This window comes from Amblyomma maculatum, chromosome 5 (assembly GCF_055883805.1).
Source record: "Amblyomma maculatum isolate TAMU_Amacu chromosome 5, ASM5588380v1, whole genome shotgun sequence".
NCBI lineage: Eukaryota > Metazoa > Arthropoda > Arachnida > Ixodida > Ixodidae > Amblyomma > Amblyomma maculatum.
Window position 1 is genome coordinate 40,231,035 of NC_139348.1, and position 13,388 is coordinate 40,244,422.

At 49.1% G+C, this 13,388-nt stretch overlaps 1 protein-coding gene across 5 annotated transcripts in view; it reads right to left on the reverse strand.

Annotated features, from left to right (window-relative positions):
- Positions 1–13,388, reverse strand: part of LOC146188114 (ATP-dependent RNA helicase with zinc finger domain-like) — a 153,915-nt gene that overhangs the window by 22,589 nt on the left and 117,938 nt on the right. The gene's annotated exons all lie outside the window — the stretch shown is intronic.

The window sequence follows — 13,388 nt, forward strand, 5'->3', positions numbered from 1 at the left end:
TCCGACACCACCATGACACTGAGCAGAAGAGCAAGGGGAAGGAGATCCAGACTGCAGCCTCGACCAGCTACAACTCGACAGTGCCTGGCACTGCCTGTCTGACCACCAGTGTGCTTCGTTGACACATCTCTGCAAAATGTGAGCTGCCAGAAACTAACATTCAAAACTCTTGCTAAATTGAATTTGCCAACTTGCAACGGTCACAATGATTGTGCTCATTTTTCGTAAAACAAATCACAATAACCTCCATCGAGTAAAGTGCCCCTGTGCTTCAGAACAATGTATCAGAGCCAGGATGACCATTACTTAGCATGCTCCCCAAAACAATAATGCTAAAGGTCAATTGCAACAAATATTTTCACCCCATAAGGCACATACCTAACGTTATGTCAAAACACCTTCATGTAACAGAAGTGAGTGCATCAGAAACCACTTATAAAAATCATCGGAATTAAGAAAATGACCACATAACAAAGTGCCAAAAATTACGCAAGACCGGACCACTTAGCCTGGCTGCTTTCCCTTGTAGCACCCATAGTTGCAGCATCCCAGAACCTCACTATTTCTTATAAAACTATAACAAACAGGCATGTCTTCTGTCGTGGACTATCGGCCACCAACAAGGGCGACACCATACAGCAAGTGGTCGCGTCGAGAGACGTGTGTGCGTGTAGGGCAAAAAGGTACACGGGGAATGGGAGACAGCGGGGAAAGACTGTGTGTGTGTGTGTGTGTGCATGTATATCATCATTTTGTTGCCGGTTGACCACGCCAGAATAAATGGTTGTGAACTCTGTGCTAGCACGTGTGCAATAACACTCAGCCACGACATGGTAGCCGTGGTGGCAGCAGCGGTGAGCAAGTAGTCTAGTGCCAAGGGAGTACAATGGGCCCGATGCTACGAAAAGCGGCCGTACACCAAACCGGTAGCGCATTGACCCTAACTATTCCCGACAATGGTGCGCCCCAAGCCCGCGCAGATGGCAACGTGCCGACCGTCCTTATGTTCAACCCTCTCGCTGTCAAGCTGCCCACGAAGTTGGACTTCAGCAGGCCCGAAGGCTGGTCAAGATGGGTGAGACGCTGGGAGTGGTATCGCGTCGTCTCTAGCTTCATCAAGCAAGACGAAGCAACACAAATTCCCATGTCACTTTACGAGATGGGCGAGGAAGCGGAGGACAAACTGATCTCACAGAAGCTCACAGATGACCAGATGACATCGTATGGCCAAGTGGTGAGCGCTTTCGAAAAACACTTCATCCTGAGAACAAATGTGGTCTACCAGAGAGCGATGTTCAACTCGCACAAGCAAGAGCCACACGGAACTGTACACGCTTTCGTGACTGATCTCTTTAAAATGGCAGATAAGTGCAATTATGGAGTGCTGAAGGATGAACTAATCTGCGACAGGCTGGCAGTGGGCCTACAAAATGTCACGCTAAGTGAGCAGCTTCAACTGGACACCGAACTCACACTGGCGAAGGTCGTCGCAGCAGCATGTAACTTCGAAATAGTGAAGCAGCAGCAAACAGAAATTGGTCGCAAAGAGCACCCGACCATTGCTTTTGACGAAATCAGAAAGCCAGGTCACTGGGCACGTGAACACTACCACAAGTACCTTCTTGGGTCGTCATTTCACATCGAAACCGATCACAAGCCCCTGGTTCCTCTGCTGACAACTAAGCGCTTGGATGAACTGAGTCCAAGACTCCAGTGCTTCTGCATGCACCTTCTTGAATATCATCACAAAATTTCTCACAACGCCAGGGTGCAAGTTGTTCACAGCTGACCTGTTGTCTCGAAAGCCGCAACAAAGCCGGTTAAAGATGACAGAGACTTCGAGTAGACAAAATCAAGATAAACATCCAAGAAGACCCTACACTAAACAAAGTGATGACCCTATGCACCAAAGCATGGCCTTCGGTACATGGTCTAGCATCAAACCTCAAGCATTATGCAGAAGTGGCAAGGGAACTTTCACTAGTTGAAGCTCTACTTTCAAGGATGACAGACTTGCCATTCCATTCAGCCTCAGGCTAGAAGTGCTCGTAAGACTTCACCAAGGTCACGTGGGCACAACTCAGTGTCATGCTAGAGCAAGACACCTGGCATTGGAAAAGAGATAGATTACGTGCTGAAATGCCGGGTGTGCCAAGAACACAGGAAGCCTCCCACTGAACTTCTTCTCCAGACACCACTGCCTGCGTATCCGTGGAATACCATCGGCATCAAGCTTTTCTCAATGAAAGGGAAAGACTACATCATAGTTGAAGACCACTATTCAAGATTCGAGGTCGAGAAATTAAATGGCACAACTACAAGAGACGTCATCCGCATTCTGAAACCAATCATGGCACATTTTGGAGTGCCGAGAGCAGTTCGTAAGGACAATGGTCCGGCGTTTACCTCATTCGAGTTCAAGGAACTGATGAAATGATGGGGCTCAGACCACATAACCTCAAGCCCGTACCCCTTCTGAACGCACAGTACAGACAGCCAAGCAGCTCTTGAAGAAATCTCCCAACATAAACATGGCACTGCTGTACCACAGAGCCGCATCAGCAGTGGAAGGGTTCTCGCCAACATCAACACGACTGTGCCATCCACCTCAAAATGCTTAAGCCGAAGTGGGATGACAGTGAGTTCAGAGACAAGAACGAAGCATATAAATCCCAGGTTCGCTGCACCTATAACGTCCTACATAGGGCACGGAGTCTGGAACGCATCTCGCCGAGGACAGCCGTGCGAATCCTGAGTGGAGCAGCATCTTATGGGACCGTAACACAAGCAGCGTGTCAACCCAGATTGTATCTTATGCAGACATTGACCGGGTTCACAAGGAGCACAGGCAAGAACGTACAATGACCACAAGAAGCGGATGCTAGTGCCAACCTCCGAGCCGCCTGGATCTGTAGCCTCCCTTTCCAAAGAAAGTGGGGTGTCATGAGCTATCGGCCACCAACCAGGGTGAGAACATGTGGCAAGTGGTCGCGTCGAGAGAAGTGCACGCGGGTGGGGCGAAAAGGCCCATGCGGACTGGGAGACAGCAAGGAAAGACTTTGTGAGTGTGCGTGTGTATCATTTTTTTTCCACCTTATTAATGTTTATGCTTGATTACGAATAAGCACCTAACCACAGTTAGAAGTGATCATTAATTGTGCAATGGTCACACATGGTTTAGAACCATTATTAGCCATAAAGTGATCACATGATAAATAAGCAAGTACAGTACTATTCACAGCTTGCTTAGAGGAAGTATTCAGAGACCTGGAATGGGAGCAGTTAGGAATAAGGGTAGATGGAGAATACCTCAGTAATTTGCGATTTGCTGATGACATTGCCTTGCTAAGTAACTCGGGGATGAACTGCAAATAATGATTGATGACTTAGACAGGAAAAGTAGAAAGGCAGGCTTAAAAATCAATATGCAGAAGACTAAGGTAATGTTCAATAGCCTCGGGAAGGAACAGCAGTTTACGTTAGGTAGCGAAGCACTGGAAGTAGTAGGCGAATATGTCTACTTAGGACAGGTAGTAACCGCAGATCCGGACCATGAAAAGGAAATAACAAGAATATATAAATTGGGATAGACCGCATTTGGTAAGCACTCGCAGATTATGACTAGCAGCTTACCGGTATCGCTCAAGAGGAAAGTATACAGTAGTTGCATCTTACCTGTACTCACCTATGGGGCTGAAACGTGGAGGCTAACCAAGAGGGTTCTGCTTAAGTTGAGGACAACACAGAGGGCTATGGAACGAGAAATGGTAGGGGTAACATTAAGAGATAGGAAGCGTGCAGAGTGGGTCAGAGAAATAACTCAAGTTACTGACATTCTAGTGGAAATCAAGAAGAAGAAATGGGCATGGGCAGGACATGTAGTGCGAAGAGAGGATAACCGATGGTCGCTTAGAGTAACAACCTGGATTCCAATAGAAGGAAAGCGTAGCAGGGGGCGGCAGAAAGTTAGGTGGGCGGATGAGGTTAAGAAGTTCGCAGGGGTCAAGTGGATGCAGCTAGCACAGAACCAGGTTAATTGGAGAAATATGGGAGAGGCCTTCACCCTGCAGTGGGTATAGTCAGGCTGATGATGATGATGACAGTTGAATTTAACAATATCTTTGTTATTCTTCGTTGAAAACAACCTTGAAACAATGTGGAAGATATTTTATTCACGAGGTTACACCTGTTCTGCTTGATGCTTGCTTGCAATCCATTTTAAATTCAATCAGTCTCAACCTCTCACCAAGGTGTGGATTACAGTTCACTATGGTAAACGAATTCAGTGCAAAGCAACACAAAAAGAGAAGAAGAAAGCATTTGTAGTTTTTACTTTCTCCGTTTTTGTGTCAATATGCACCGCATTCGTGCAACTAACGAACTTTCTATCCCAACTAACCCGAATTGCTACCCTTCATCAAAGATTGGCGTTTGGGCATGATGAACACACAAGAGGTGTCCCCATGAAGCTACGTCTCATTAGCAAGCATAGAGTAGTGCCAAATGTTCGCATGTATATGAACTTAAATTTCACTGGTAGTTCGATATATCGAACTCCGCACCACGCACTAGAAGGTGTGCCTTCCCCAAAGACTATCGTATCACCCTCGGCCGTTTGCCGCGTGACGTTTTCAATCAAACCATCATGGGCACTCTGCCAAGTTCGCTCCCCGTGACTGCAGGACGTAACATCAAAAGTAGTCAAAAGATAAACACGACGTGACGTTATCACTGCACAGCATCTTGCCAATAAATAAGCTGTTGATGCGACGGCTGAAACGAAGGGATGCACCACCGAGTAACGCTTCTATTTTTTTTAATTAGTGGCTGCAAAAGTGGAGGGTGGGTTCATTATGTGAGTGGGTTGATTACGCGACAAATACGGTGTAGTAATCCTGATCGCCATCAGCTTGCACGCCAACCCGAAGAGGTAGACGAAGTGGAGCCGGAGCCTTGTTGGCACTGCACTGTTGGTTTGAACACTACCCCCGTCGCTTTGGTTTGCGGACGTTGCCTACGGTCTTGGTGCTCCAATAATTACCTTACACTTGGTGGAGGTGTCTCGGTAGTCGCCCTAGTCCTCCTCGCAAATTTCACCCTGGAACTTCGGAACCGCACGCTACCGCCTTCGGTCACAACCATGCAGGACGCTCCCAGCCAACCATCGGCGCCCATCCCTGCCACTCCTGCCACCATCTTCTGTCCCGGGGCACAACGCCCCCGTGACCCACCTTTCTTCAGTGGTACCGACGACCATGACGTTGACGACTGGCTGGCCTCTTTCGAGCGCGTCAGCACTTACAACCGCTGGGACGATTCCATAAAACTGAGCAACGTCCTCTTCTACCTCACGGACGTAGCAAATCTGTGGTTTCGAAACCACGAAGCCGATCTTTCGACGTTGTCTGTCTTCAAGAACTTCGTGGATGTCTTCGGCCGTCCTGCGGTACGCAAACTCCGCACCGAACAACGCCTCCATGCACGGCTTCAACTTCCCGAGGAAACGTTTACCAGCTACATTGAGGACGTGGTTGACCTCTGCAAGTGGGTCAATCCGTCCATGCCCGAGCCCGAAAGAGTCACACATGTTCTAAAAGGTCTCACTGATGATGCGTACTATATGATGTCGGCCAGGGACCCTACTTCCGTATCCGACATTATAAACCGGTGCCAGAGGTTTGACGAGCTACGAAAGCAACGCGCTTCTACGCGGCGGGCTGCCGCACCTGCCATCATTGCTGGCTTGGCACTTGGTACGTCGTCTGCGGAACAGTGTCAATTTATGCAGAATATCCAAGACTTCATCCGCGAAGAAGTTGCACTCCAGCTGTCCCTCCTCCATCCAGTTCAGCCGACCGTCTGCACTTCGCAATTAGCGCCGGCCAACGCGCCATCCATCTCGCCGGCTATCCGCCAAGTTATCGAGGAGAAAGTCGCCAAAGTGCTGCCTTCTAGTGTTCCCTACGCTCCTGTGCAAGCCCCACTCACTTATGCTCAAGTAACCGCTGGAACGTGCGGTCCGCTTCCTACATCGTCTTACCAGAACGGTCCTACATTTTATGCTCCACCTCGTTTCATGGCCCCTCAGTCTCCGATCCCTCGACCGCGACGCCGCATTACGAACCCATGGCGAACCGCCGACAATCGCCCAATTTGCTATGCTTGCGGGCTCCCGGGTCACGTCGCTCGCCTTTGCCGTCAGCGCCCGCTTCATCCTGAGAACGCAGTCCGTCAGTACCACTACGATCCCGAGCCGCCCTTGAGCAACGTCTCTTCTGGATCGTCTCCACCTCGGGCTCAATACTCGACACGGCGCTCGCCGACGTTCCATTTCGCCGATGCTCCGGCGACAGGGCCCTACACAAGGGGAAAACTAAATGCCGCAGTTCCGGAGGCAAGAACTGCGCGTTTGACAAACTCGTTAAGTCCTCCGCCTTCTCCCGCCAACGTCATTGAAGTGTTCGTAGAAGGTTTTCCCGTTCTTGCGCTGGTGGATACAGGTGCTGCCGTTTCCGTAATTAGTGATGCCCTTCGCCGCAAAATTCGCTAAGTCACGACTCCGCTTTCTGCCTTTTCGCTTCGTAAGGCCAGTTCAGAGCGCATCACCCCTATGGCAGCGTGCACGGTACGAGTTTGCATCAAAGACATTACGTATCTCGTCGAGATGGTGGTGCTTTATGCCTGCTCCCACGACATCATCCTCGGCTATGACTTTCTGTCGACTCAACAGTGCTGTGATTGATTGTGCCTGTGTTGAAGTTGAGCTTTCCCCTGTGTGTAATGTTTCCCTGTGTGACCCGCCTGTGCGCCCTGCTAAACTCCTTGTAGCTGCAGACATCTACATTCCTCCCTTTTCTTTTGTTCTCGTTCCCCTTATTTCGACATCTGCCCTCCCTATAGTCCTGTTCTTTTTACGCCCAAACTTGCCTCCACCCACCATAACCGCCTCCTTCTTCCTTTCACCGTTCTAACAATTTCTGATGGCAGCTGTGTCATCTATGCTTCCAACCCTTTTCCCTGCCCGACGGTGCCTCGGCTACCTACATTGAAGAGCTGGACCCTGATCGCACTTACATGTTCTCCGAACCTGAAGTTTTTCCTCACGTCGCTGCCCTGACGTCTTGTGCTGCTACGAGTGATGAGCTTCCTGTCGACGCCCTTCATCGAGCTATTGCGACTGACCTTCCGTCCGCCCAACGGGACCAAATAGTCGCCCTCCTTCAGCGCTTCAGTGCATCTTTTGACGTGTACCAGCCTTCCTTGGGCTGCGCCTTGACCGTTTCTCATGCAATCGACACTGGTCCTCATGCTCCCCTGCGGCAGCGACCATATCGCGTGTCGCCCACTGAGCGCCGCGTCATTCGTGACAATGTCGTCGATATGCTTCAACAGGGCATTATACGACCATCTCATAGCCCTTGGGCCTCCCCCGTAGTGTTGGTGACGAAGAAAGATGGCACGATCCGCTTCTGTTTGGACTACCGGTGTCTGAATAAGATAACCCGCAAAGATGTTTACCCACTACCACGAATTGACGACGCGCTAGATTGTTTGCAAGGAGCGGAGTTCTTTTCGTCGCTAGATTTGCGCTCTGGCTATTGGCAAGTACCGATGGCTTCCGCTGACCGCCCGAAAACAGCCTTCATCACTCTCGATGGCTTGTATGAATTCAATGTGATGCCGTTCGGACTGTGCAACGCCCCCGCCACCTTCGAGAGAATGATGGATAACATTCTTAGTGGGCTCAAATGGGAAACGTGTCTTTGTTATCTAGATGACATTGCCGTTTTCTCGAAAGATTTCCCTTCCCACCTTCTGCGCCTTCAGCGTGTCCTTACGTGCCTTACTGAAGCCAGCCTACAGCTCAACTTGAAGAAAGTCCCTTTGCCACTACCAAGCTCACAATACTTGGTCATGCCATATCCAAGGATGGCGTTCTACCGGATCCTACCACACTTCGTGCCGTCGCAGACTTCCCCAGGACCACAATCTTGAAAGAACTTCTCAGTTTTGTAGGCCTGTGTTTGTATTTCCGCCGTTTTATCCGCAACTTCGCCAGTATCATCGCCCCTTTAACCCAACTTCTCGCCGGAGGCCCGAACCTCTCCTCTTGGTCACCAGCCTGTGATGCTGCGTTCTGCACACTACTCCGTCCACTGATCTCTCCCCCTATCATCATCATCATCATCATCAGCCTGACTATACCCACTGCAGGGCGAAGGCCTCTCCCATATTTCTCCACTTAACCCGGTCTGTGCTAGCTGCATCCACTTGACCCCTGCGAACTTCTTAATCTCATCCGCCCACCTAACTTTCTGCCGCCCCCTGCTGCGCTTTCCTTCCCTTGGAATCCAGTTTGTTACCCTAAGCGACCATCGGTTATCCTCTCTTCTCACTACATGTCCTGCCCATGTCCATTTCTTCTTCTTAATTTCCACTAGAATGTCGGTAACTTGAGTTATTTCTCTGACCCACTCTGCACGCTTCCTATCTCTTAATGTTACCCCTACCATTTTTCGTTCCATAGCCCTCTGAGTAGTCCTCAACTTAAGTAGAACTCTCTTGGTTAGCCTCCACGTTTCAGCTCCATAGGTGAGTACAGGTAAGATGCAACTGTTATATACTTTCCTCTTTAGCGATACCGGTAAGCTGCTAGACATAATCTGCGAGTGCCTGCCAAATGCGCTCCATCCCAATCTTATTCTTCTTGTTATTTCCTTTTCATGGTCCGGATCTGCGGTTACTACCTGTCCTAAGTAGACATATTCGCTTACTACTTCCAGTACTTCGCTACCTAATGTAAACTGCTGTTCCTTCCCGAGGCTGTTGAACATTACCTTAGTCTTCTGCATATTGATTTTCAAGCCTACCTTTCTACTTTTCCTGTCTAGGTCATCAATCATTATTTGTAGTTCATCTCCCGAGTTGCTTAGCAAGGCAATGTCATCAGCAAATCGCAGATTACTGAGGTATTCTCTATCTACCCTTATCCCTAACTGCTCTCATTCCAAGTCTCTGAATACTTCCTCTAAGCAAGCTGTGAATAGTACTGGGGAGATTGTGTCTCCTTGCCTAACACCTTTCTTTATGGGAATTTTGTTACTTTCTTTATGCAGAACTATGGTTGCTGTGCAGCCACTGTATATATCTTCCAGCACTTTCACGTACGGCTCGTCTACCCCCTGAGTTCGCAATGCCTGCATCACCGCCGAGGTTTCAACTGAGTCAAATGCTTTTTCGTAATCAATGAATGCTATGTATAAGGGCTGGTTATATTCCGAGCATTTTTCTATCACCTGATTGACGGTATGGATATGATCGATAGTAGAGTACCGTTTCCGAAACCCTGCTTGATCCTTTGATTGATTGAAGTCTAAGGTTGTTCTGATTCTATTAGCGATTACTTTAGTAAATACCTTATACGTAACAGACAGTAAGCTGATTGGTCTGTAATTTTTAAGGTCCTTAGAGTCCCCTTTCTTATGAATGAGGATAATGTTTGCATTCTTCCATGGTTCCGGTACCGTCGATGACACTAGGAACTGCGTATACAAGGTGGCCAGTTTTTCTAACACGATATCCCCCCCCGTCCTTCAGCAAATCCGTAGTTATCTGATCCTCTCCAGCTGATTTCCCCCTTTTCATAGTTTCTAATGCTTTCTTGACCTCGTCCTTCGTCACTGGTGGAACGTCTGAATGTTTTTCCCTACCGCCAATCTCATTACGGTCCTGACTACTTTGGCTACTGTAGAGATTTGTATAGAATTCCTCGGCAACTTTGACTATCTTATCCATATTCGTGATGACGTTGCCCGCCTTGTCCCTTATTGCATACATCTGGTTTTTGCCTATGCCCAATTTCTTCTTTACCGCTTTAAGGCTTCCCCCGTTCTTTACAGCATGCTCGATTTTCTCCATGTTATACTTCCTTATATCGGCCACCTTGCGCTTATTGATTAGCTTTGATATCTCGGCCAATTCGATCCGGTCTGTTGGATTGGAAGCTTTCATTCTCTGGCGTTTCTTAATCAAATCTTTCGTCTCCTTAGACAGCTTACCGGTATCCTCTCTAACTTTCCTACCGCCTACTTCTACCGCGCACTCAGTAATGATATTTCTGAAACTATTGTTCCTTGCCTCAAGGGTAATGTCGCCATCCTCAGTTAGAGCTGAATACCTATTCTGTAGCGAGATCCTGAACTCTTCTGCCCTCCCCCTCACCGCTAATTCGTTGATGGGTTTCTTTCTTACTAATCTGTTGCGTTCCTTCTTCAGATTTAGGCTAATTAGGGACCTCACCATCCTGTGAGGTCCCTGCCTTTTACCCTGCCTGTTCGACCGAAATACACACTGATGCAAGCAGCGTAGGTCTGGGCGCTGTTCTTGCTCAACGGAAACCTGGATATTCCGAGTATGTCGTCGCGTACGCTAGTCGTACCCTCACGAAAGCGGAATCGGACTATTCTGTGACCGAAAAGGAGTGTCTGGCCATTATATGGGCCATTACCAAGTTTCGTCCTTATATTTACGGCCGCCCATTCTACGTTGTTACCGACCACCACGCGCTCTGTTGGCTATCTTCCCTCAAAGACCCCTCCGGCCGCCTCGCCCGCTGGGCGTTACGTCTTCAGGAGTACGAAATCCACGTCATTAATCGATCTGGACGCAAGCACACCAATGCTGATGCCCTTTCCCGTTCACCGCTTCCTAACGACTTGACGGCTGGCTTCGTTTGTGCCTACGATATGTCGCCGCTCAACATTATCAACATGAAATCTGAGCAGCAGAAGGATCCATGGATATCCTCCCTCTTAACATTCCTGTCTATGCCCGCAGAGCTGTCTCCGTCACGTGCACTTCATCGTCAGGCCCACCACTTCGCCACTCGTGATGGACTTTTATACCGCCGCAATTACCATCCTGCAGGGCGAATGTGGCTTCTCGTGATTCTGCGACGTCTCCGTGCTGATATCTGTGCCTCTTTCTACGCCGATCCCCAATGCGGCCATGCAGGTGTCATGAAAACCTATTTTGGACTGCGTATGAGATATTACTGGCACGGCATGTACCGCTTCATTCGTCAGTACATCCGATCCTGTACCGCCTGCCAACGTCGCAAGAATTCACCCCCTCAGCCAGCCGCTCTGTTGCAGCCATTGCCTTGCCCCAGCCGCCCTTTTGACCGTGTCGGTATCAATCTGTATGGCCCGCTTCCGACCACTACGGCTAACAACCGCTGGGTCATCGTAGCCGTTGACCACCTAACCCGTTACGTGGAAACATCGGCCTTGCAGTCTGCCACCGCATGGGATGTTGCTTCATTCATTCTGCATCGCCTCGTTCTTCGTCACGGTGCACCGAAAGAATTGATCAGTGACCGCGGACGTGCGTTTCTTTCCGACACTGTCGAAGCCCTCCTCAAACAGTGCCAGATCATTCACCGGAGCACCACAGCGTATCACCCCCAAACGAACGGCATGACTGAGCGATTTAATCGCACTCTTAGTGACATGCTAGCCATGTACGTTGATAGCGCTCACTCTAATTGGGACCAAGTGCTGCCTTTCGTAACGTACGCCTACAATACGGCTACGCAGACTACGACTGGGTTCTCCCCCTTCTTTCTTTTATATGGTCGTGAACCTAGGTCCACCATGGATACTATCCTGCCCTGCCACCCCGACGCTTCAGAGACCGTTCTACTGTCTGAAGCACACACATCTGCCGAAGAATGCCGACAATTGGCGCGCTCCTTCACAACGGAGAACCAGGCTCAACAAAAGCATAACCGGGACCCTACAAATCCAGCGCCTTCATATCCCTCAGGTGCCCTCGTTTGGCTCCGGGTGCCTTCCTCTGCCCCCGGCCTCTCATCCAAACTCCTATCGTGCTATCATGGACCTTACCGCATTCTCGAACAATCTTCTCACGTCAGTTACATAGTAGAGCCCTTGAGCCCATCTCCAGATCATCGCCGCCGCGGCCGAGAAACTGTACATGTCGACCGCAAGCCGTATTATGATCCCCCTACCCTTTCCTCACCATGAGTCGCCAGAATGGCTCCTTTTCCGCCGGGGGGTATTGTAGTAATCCCGATCGCCATCAGCTCGCGCGCCAACCCGAAGAGGTAGACGAAGTGGAGCCGGAGCCTTGTTGGCACTGCACTGTTGGTTTGAACGCTACCCCCGTCGCTTTGGTTTGCGGACGTTGCCTACGGTCTTGGTGCTCCAATAAACACGTTACAACGGTATTATTTTTACCGATCGCAAGCGGCATCTCAAGCCGATTTCTGTATATCGAATTATCAATATATTGAACTATTTCGCAATCCCCTTCGAGTTCAATATATCCGGGCTTGACTGCACTGTAAAGCTAGGCTACTGCTTGTGAGGAACACTTGGAGAGGCATTCAAATCAGATGCCAGAGGCATAGCATAAATTCGCAACTCTAATGAACGACAGGGGGCGCTACGAAGTCTGGCCACGCTGGGCAATATGGCGGAAATATATAGGTTCCCGCATAACTTGTCCCTTGAAAATGTATTGCTTTTCCTTGCTTGCGATGAAATTTGTAGTGTTTTGTGAAAAGTGGTCGCATTTGTGACGATTCACGTTTCATTCTGACATGCTCCAAGTGCACCAGGGACCGAAGTTCAGACGCAGGTGTCCTGAAGATCCTCAAGAAATCGTGATCAGCTGACGAATGTATTTATGAAATCTACATGGAGAAAAGCGACGTGTTACTGTGTCGCCGATTCTTCTGAGAAGCGGAAGCACGCTGGCATTGCGGTGTGTTTACTTATTGCCACAGGTAAGGACTTCAACAATTTCACCTTTATTTAGTGTGAACGGAAAGGCGCTGTGCTCATCGTGCGAGTCTACGGTCATCGTGCTTGTTGCCGCTGTTTGTCAGCGATCAGCCGTAGAAAATGTTTTTTTTCCAGTCTACAGTATGTTTTCGTTTCCGAGGATAATATGAAGCCATTCGTAGTGAGAAGGGTCATCACGATTATTAAAAAAAAAATGTGGTTTTTGATGAGATTTGGCTTGTGCACGATAGTGAGTTTAAATTAACAGCGCATTTCACTAAACTAGTGCAACAATTTTTTTGCGTTTGATGGTGCCGCTTGCATTTCTCGGTTTCAATTTCAGCATGCAGTTGTCTTGCGTTTACGTGTTATGTCGCTACGTCAACTGTCTGTGTCGTGCACGTATGCATTTGCTTTCATCGAGAGTGCGAGCGTAATAAGTGATGCCTTCGAAAAGCCTGCATGCTGCGTCGCCTCTTTCGTGTGTGTATTTATGTCTAAGCTATCGGATACCATAAACTCGTTCTCTCGAGACCCTCCGGAATTTTCGCTCCTACAGGCAGTCTGTGACCGAGAAGC